Here is an 8323-nt window from a genome sequence, read left to right as displayed (position 1 = left end):
AAAAAAATATTCAGACAAATACATAACAAAAACACCAGGACTTACAAATATATATAACATACAGAAAATTGCACTACTGGGTACTGCACACATTCTACGCAAAACACTTTCAATACAGTAAACATAAGAGCACCACAGCAAACCACAGCACATACCCAAGGCGCACAGAGCTGCGCTCGGTAGTGAAGTGAAAGCACGTTATAAAAATAAAACTACTGAATAATAATAATAATAATAATAATAATAATAATAATCTTTTCTGCTATAGGCACAGGGCCTGAAATTTAGGGGAGGGGGATAGTTGATTACATCGACCCCAGTACTCAGTTGCTACTTGTTTTATAGAACCCGAAAGGATTGTAGCGAACATTCAAGTGAAATTCCTCTCTCTCCTTTATTATATACTAGCAGAGATACCCGGCGTTGCCCGTGTTACATGCAATTGAAGAATGAGATTTTTCTATTATATTTTCTGTAAGGAACTGGAATACATATGATTCGAATTTCATCAAAATTGCACATGGGGGTTCTTTCCCTTTTTACACACCCTAAAAAAATTCTAGCCATGAGACATGTATCCCATACTATTGATCTTTATGCACATATTCCATTCTATTACTTTCGTGAATTTGCTTGGAAGACAAAGTTTTTTTTTTTCTATTGTCTTTATCTTCCAAAAATTTCGATAATCTAATATTATCGAATTTCCAGAAACTTTAACCGATCTACTTTCACCCTTCCACTGTTGTGATCTTCACCAAAATGAAAAAGGAGAAGACAGATAACAATAATATTACTCCGATTTCTTTAAACATGCAAACAGCTCATAAGTGTTACCATTTATTTTTCAAGTTTTCTTCACAACTGCTTGAATGGGGGAACTTATTCTTATCTTTAACACCACAGATGTTGTTTATAACCGGGATTTCTTACAGGACACTTGAAATATTTAAAAATAAGAGGATCCTACTTTTGAAAGATAAGTATTATGGGATGTTACAGGATGTTCTGTTTGGTTGTCACTTTTCAATTTCTGTCCCAATTGATTTAATATTTGGTGTATTAGCGTAGTTTTGTATGGTAATCATTGACATGGAATTTATTTTCGCCATAATTCAATAAATAAAGAGTTAATAGCTTTTAAAGTTTGCAAATTTTGGGTAACTTTAGCCAATCGAAAACCACAGACATATAGGTGCCTGTTTCCATAGTAACAAGCCAAGCTATTACCAAGCTGATCAACCACGTGGTCATTTTTCGCTTATTAGATGCTTAAAACATGAGATATAAGGTGGTCGTGAGATGCGCTAAAATTAACAGCTACATAGTCCGTAAATCACGCCTCAATTTTTTTTTATTTTTCCATAATTGTATGAATTCCCGCATGTAGAATACAAATTCGCAAATATTTTCTGAAAATTCCAAATAATAAGAAAGTTATGAGGGGGTTATATGGCGTACGTAAAGCAGAATTCTGCTAATATTTCATTTATTTGCAGCTGACAACACGTGCTGTCATGCACAAAATGACAGCTTTCAAATCCTGTTTTCTGACTGGGTAAAAATGATCAAAATTTAAACCTCTGTAACATTAACAAAAAAAAAATGAAAATTCTGGACAAAGGGAATAGTCCCTGAGATTCAGCGTCGAAAATTACATCAATATACCAAATTTTAAAAATTTAACTAAACTTTAAGATTTCCACAGGTGCAGTCAAACAGAAAAGATCTCAACACTGGTCAAGTCAATGAGAAAGCTACTGCAAGATCACAATTGGGAAAATTTTCTCTATTATCTTAAAAAAGAATAATGTGCGAGATACAGGATGCTTAAAAAAGGAACGTCGTCATCGTCGTCTTTCTCCTTCTCCTCCTTCTCTCCTGCATCATAAACATCATCATCATCACCGTTGTCGTCGTCGTCGTCGTCGTCATCATCACTATCCTGATAAAGCAGGATAATAAACGTTCCAGCCGTCTGTTTCTTTTGGACATCGTATATCTTACATTAACTTGTGCAACGTTATTTCTTTTCTTTTTCCTTTTGGAACTCTTATTGGTGGGAAGGGCACCAAACAAAGAAATATCATCTCGCTAAAGCTCTTCACCGCATATCTAAAAGTGGTCATCAGAAACATTAGCTACACAGGTGGTGTGAATATCATCGGCGAGCTATTCGCTTACTCCCGATTAGCAGATGACTCGTACTCATCGCCCAAACCACAGATCAGCAGAAAACCATGCTGACAGAGTTGGGTACCCATAGCTCATCCGTAGGCCTTAAAACGATCTGTATGATAACAAAATACATGCAGTCTGGAAACGTAGTACAAGGCCAAATAGAGATGGAAAGCGATAAATCGAGAGGGTAAAGTAGTACATCCACTTGGGGAACATGATGAATATGCACCGAAACATGAATGCTGAAATCTCGAAGAGAATAAGGGCAGGGTAAAAGATATTTACTTCAATAAAAGATCTGCTTAAAGCAAAGCTCAACACATACACACGTGTCAAACTTTGCAATAGCACCATCCTACATACGCTCTTATATACATGTGAGACGTGGGTTATTACAAAGAGAGAATAACAACGATTGGTTATGACGCAAAGAGCCATGGAAATATATATTCTAGGAATATCATTGCGAGAGCCTATCCAAAAGCAGATAATTCGAAAACGGTGCGCAGAACACGGAAAACACAAGTTCTGATGGGTTGGACATGCTGCAAGGTTCACGGACAACAGGCGGACTTGTGCTGTTACCGAGTGGTATCCAAGAGATCGGAAAAGACCATTCGGAAGGCCTCCATGACGATGGGAGAACGCTTTTGTTATACGATTTGGGCCAAGATGGTAAAGAACGGTGCAATCAAGAAAGAACTGGAAGAGCATTGTGACCAGTGACGTGCAACAACATCCGATAGCCTGATCAATACAATGGTGCAGTAATTTTTTTTTTAATAGTAGGGTGTAATTTGAGAGATTTGACTGTTATTTGTAGACAATCGAGCGAAATCGTTGAGGCTCCCCATTGGCTTATGAATGGTTGAAAGCTCTCGTATCGGCTTCATTAGTGCCATATTGTTGTTATTGCTTTTTCTGCTGCTGCAGTTCTTGTTATTGTTGTTTAGTTCGAAGACAGTCTTAATCGAATAGCCCTAAGAGTAAAGGCATTCCAACCATGTCCATCCCGTCTTTTTCTAGACACAGTGTAGTAAGATCAACTTTCAGACGCCAGGGAGAGGTTATATAGAGGTGTGGTTGCTATTTCGAGCAAATTACCAAGTTAAGTGATTATGTAGTGCTTTTTTTCGTTGGCTTGGCCAGTCTTATGTCGTAACTAATCCCATAATACTTATCTTTGAAAAACAGAATCCTCATAGTTTTAAGTATTTAAGTGCATCTCGCAGGAAATCCCGGTCATAAACTACATCTGTGGTGTTAAAATTATGTCTCATTCAAGCAGTTGCAAAAAAAAACAACACAAAAACCTCCCCACACCAAAAAACCCCGAAACAAACAGAAAAGTAAATTACAACACTTATGAGTTGTTCGCATGCTTGAACAAATCAGAGTAATATTGTTGTTTGTCATGTCTTTTCCATTTTAGTGAAGATCCCAATAGTGAAAGTAGGTCGGTTAAAGTTCTCGAATGACATTAGTTATAACATTGCACTGTGGGTGTGTGTGTGTGTGTGAGAGAGAGAGAGAGAGAGAGAGAGAGAGAAAATATGTGTGTGTGCGTGTGCGTCTGTATGTGCACGCCTGCACGTATATGTGCACAGACACAATCACAAACACACACACACACACACGTATAAATTACATATTGTGTGTGAAGGCGCATGCCTTATTGGTCAGGGTGTTGCACTCACGATCGATAGATCGTGATTTCAGTTCTTAGACCGGGTGGTGCGTTGCGTTCTTCAGCAAAAACATTCATCTCACATTGTTCTGCAATCACTTCGTTACCTGATGCGTGGTACACAATGCACCTCTGACAACGTCGATTTCCTGGAGAGAGTGAGCTAAAATGCAGCACGAGCATTTGATCGCTATGGACAAATCATTTGTGCAGGTCGTTCGGCAAAAAGATGAATGGTAATGCGTCGTCTTGGACGAGGGAGTCCATCTTATTCTTTTACTTATTCCAGTCACTTGGCTGCAACCATGCTGGAGCACCGCCCTAAAGGGTTTTAGCTGAAGAAATCGATCCCAGGACTCATTCTTTGCATGCCTAGTATTTATTCTAGCGCTTCTTTTACCGAACCGCTAAGTTACAGGGACGTAAGCACACCAACATCGGTTGCCAAGCGATGGTGGGAGGGGAGCAAACACAGATACAGACACACACGCGCACATACACAAACACACACACGCATATACGCATATAAGTCCCTGCCTTGTCATCCAAACCTCTTCTATCCCCTATCAACAATGATAAGTAGAAAAAAAAAATAGTGCGAGACTTTCAGAAGTGGTCAATGGCTCAATGAAATAAATGTCATCACTGATGAACCCTTCTTCCTACTTTAGGGGAGACAACCAAAAGAAGCCTTCAATCTTGACTGTTTGACCCCGTCTATTGTGCAGCATGGAGGTGTCTCTATGATGATTTGAGTAGCTATAGTACAGAAATTCTCTCAGCCAATTAGTTGTTCTACAATGTCACAATTAACATTAATATTTATTTGAGTAACTTGGTCGATCATATTTATTCCAAGGTACAAATATTGTCCTTTGATGGGAGCGAAATCTTCCAAGACGATAATCCACCGATTCACACGGTTAATGTTTTTCAAAATTGATAAGAAGAGCACAAAAGTGAAGTAGACCTCTTGGTTTGGTCCCACAATCACCGGATCTGAAAATAATTGAACACCTACGGGGTATTTTGAATCAGTAAGTGAGAAGCAGCACCCATATACCATCGCTACTGAAAGAGCTAAAATAGGTTTTACTTGAAGAATGTCAAAAAATTCCTCTAACAACCGTTCAGAACCTGCACAAGTCAATTCCTCGACGTATTAAAGCTGTGACTGATGTCTAAGAAGCACCAACTCTATTTTAAAAAAAACTTTCATTTAACAAAGTGCTTCCGTTATCTTGTTCAACAACTGTATGTATGTATTATTCCTGAAAGAAGGAGAAAAAAACGGGATAGTTTCAGCTGGAGTGCCTTTGATAATTGGCTTGTTAATCTGGGGAAAAAATCTCTAAATAAAAGGTAAGCCTTCAACAAGTGTTCTATGGTTTGACAGAATTAGGTCAAAAGAAGAGCAACAATCTCCGGTTCGTAACTTAAGCACCAGAAGCAAGAGTTATACTTGTTCGTTTAAGTGATAATTTTCTCTCGAGACTGTGAGATGTTTTTCCCGCTCTTAATCCATGATCTGATATGTATGTATGTACACGTACACGCGCGCGCGCACAAACGCATACACACACACACACACACACACACACACACACACACACACACACACAAGCGAAATGTAAAATATATTTAATGCCGCTAGCCTAAAGTTTATTAGGCCTACGCTTTCGAAAACAAACAAATGCAAATGCGTCTTGTTACTCTCTCGTACACAGAAAAAGAAAGGAGTCTGTCCTGACATGTGTTTCATGCCTGATTGGCTACTTTTCGGAATTCAATAGAAGTCTCTATTTAAACCAGATGCAGAATAGGACCCAGCCGAAAAGGTTATACCAATTTACGTATCAGCGGCGTGGTTAAATAATTACAGTTTTATCAGAACTTCTCAGCAAAACATTTTCTATATAGTTGTCGAGACTTCGAAGTTATGTAAAAATGTAAAAATAGAGGGAAAACAGTGAGTCTGAATATGAATATTAGGAATTTGGAGGATGGAAAGCATATCTGCGGGTGCTGGGTATTCTGCATGATAATTCAAATACAACTACAACAGGATCTTCCTCTGTGGTGATAACTCATATATTTAGTGCACAGAACGCCACACCAGAATATTTACAACCAGCCATATAGCTGATATCTCTAATTAATTTACTACATTTCCGCAGTTGGCTTCCTTTCTGTCATCAGAATATGGCTTACTTAGGTTCTTTCTGGCCTTACATAGTTTTTGGCAGGTTGTTCCTTTGGCAGATTAAAGTGTGGTGTAGCAGATAGTGGAAGTGATTGTGTAGGAAGAGGAATAAAAAAGATATGAGTGTAACGTAGACTCGGGTGACATTCATCTCTCCCATTTATTATATATAGGTGCATTCGAATGTAGCAGGGAACAGCTAGCCTTTGGCCGCTATTTTGGATCACGTTGTGTCCATTACTCTGATTGGTTGGTATTGGCGCAATTGTTAATTTGTCTCTTACTCGGTTGTGCCAACTTGCCGTGGATAACCAGTCAGAGGCTCTAAATAGGATCACGCGGGACAGCCTGTGCACTACCCTGTTTTAGCCTACAGCTCCACATAAAAACTCGGCTTTTCCTCGTTCCGGTGTCTTTGGTTCCAGACCTTTTAATGTCTAGCCACTGACCACAAAGACACATCCAGTTCCAGCGACAACATTACCTCAGCAACTACGTTGAGACTTACCAACTTCGTCACCATGACATTCAACGAATAGCCTCCTTCGTCGCCACCAACATGTCCTTCTTAATGTCGTCAACAACATCTCTCTACGTACACATCTCAGCAAGCAATTCACCTACGTTCCAACAGTTCACTGTTCGTGAATTATTTCACTACAGATCAACAGCGAATATACAACCTGCATAAACTCCTGTACAAGTGACCCAGGCAGCATCATGACTGCGACTTCTCGCTACAGTATTTCAACTACCGTGTACGACTGACTACGAACTGGTATTATTATCTTACTTGTGTCTATGAACTTACTTCTCACTTCGATGGGCATAGACCCTTTCATTGTCATCCTTAAATGTACTAGTCACGTAATACATCTATGTCTACACACATACATTTTGTTCTCATGACGGCCTGTCAATTTTCTGTATACATGACGCACACATAGACACACATGTTATCATATCAATAGCTGTTCTTTTAATCATTCTTACGCAGTTGTGTCTCTTTCCATCTGGCATTTATTTGTACTATTTAATTTCTCTTTATTGTAATGATCGTGTGATGTGGTACTATAGAACCATTCTCGTCACCTCACATCTGAAAGAAGCCCGTCGTATATATATATATATTATATTATATTATTCGGTTAAAATGTCTTACGGTTAAGCTGGTTCCCATGCATTTCCCTGAAGAGAAGATTACATCCTATGAAAGGTATAATTTGTAATCTTCGAAACGTATGCTGGAAATAAAAGAATTCATTTAACATATGCGTTTTACTCCATTTACTAAATTTATATATATATATGTGTGTGTGTGTGTGTGTGTGTGTATGAATGTATGCGAGAAGGGTACAGTAGAGACAGTTATTCTAGTTTGAGAGTGAATTTTGTTATAGTTTAGGGTTCAGTGAGTGTGAAAAGTGGAGTCAAATGACATGTAGTACTCAAGTCACGATTTATGTTGGTTGATGTTTTTCTTGTGATTCATTTTCTTTGTATATAAAGTTGAACCTATTGATATCTTAGGATTCACAAAAGTATGTTTAAATATAATACTGTTCAATCTGCAACACAGCATTGGTCAAATAGAGATTGGAGTTGGTGTTAGTGTTAGTAGATTCCTTTTGAGAAACTCTGAACCGGATATTTTGGAAAGGTTAGGATTGGAAACATTACGTTATTGTAAAATATTTATTGGGGAATTCTAATCTCTGTTTCTTATGTGGCTATTTGTAGATATATAAATGCAAACAAATGCATGCATATATTTGCTGAATACCCCACTGAAATGCTTTCCATCAGCTATACTGTTGATATTCCTATGTATGTATGTATGTATGGATCTTTTTTAAAACGGGGGCCACATTTTTCATTAACGAAACACTTTGAAACTTGGAACACTGGTAGAATGTGTCATATAAAACATCTTTTTCTCTTAGTCTTCTTAAAAAAAAAAAGAAATCCATAAATTATTCCATGTTAAAGTTGTCGTATTTCTGTAATTTCAACCAATCACTGACGTCCATTCAGCCGATATACATTAAGTGCCGACTACATAAACAAACGATTCTGAAACAATTAACCCTAACCCTAACCCTAGGGTTAGGGTTAGGGTTAGGGTTAGGGTTAAAGCAAATTTAAAATGAAAAAAGCAAATAAAACGAAGGTATGGAGATTAAATACGCTTTACATCGCTTAATCAGCCAAAGGAGTAAATCTAAACAACTGAATACTTGTCAGTGATTGGT

This window comes from Octopus bimaculoides, chromosome 4 (assembly GCF_001194135.2).
Source record: "Octopus bimaculoides isolate UCB-OBI-ISO-001 chromosome 4, ASM119413v2, whole genome shotgun sequence".
In the NCBI taxonomy this organism is placed as follows: domain Eukaryota; kingdom Metazoa; phylum Mollusca; class Cephalopoda; order Octopoda; family Octopodidae; genus Octopus; species Octopus bimaculoides.
The sequence above is the reverse complement of the archived record's forward strand: the minus strand, read 5'-3'. Positions refer to the sequence as shown.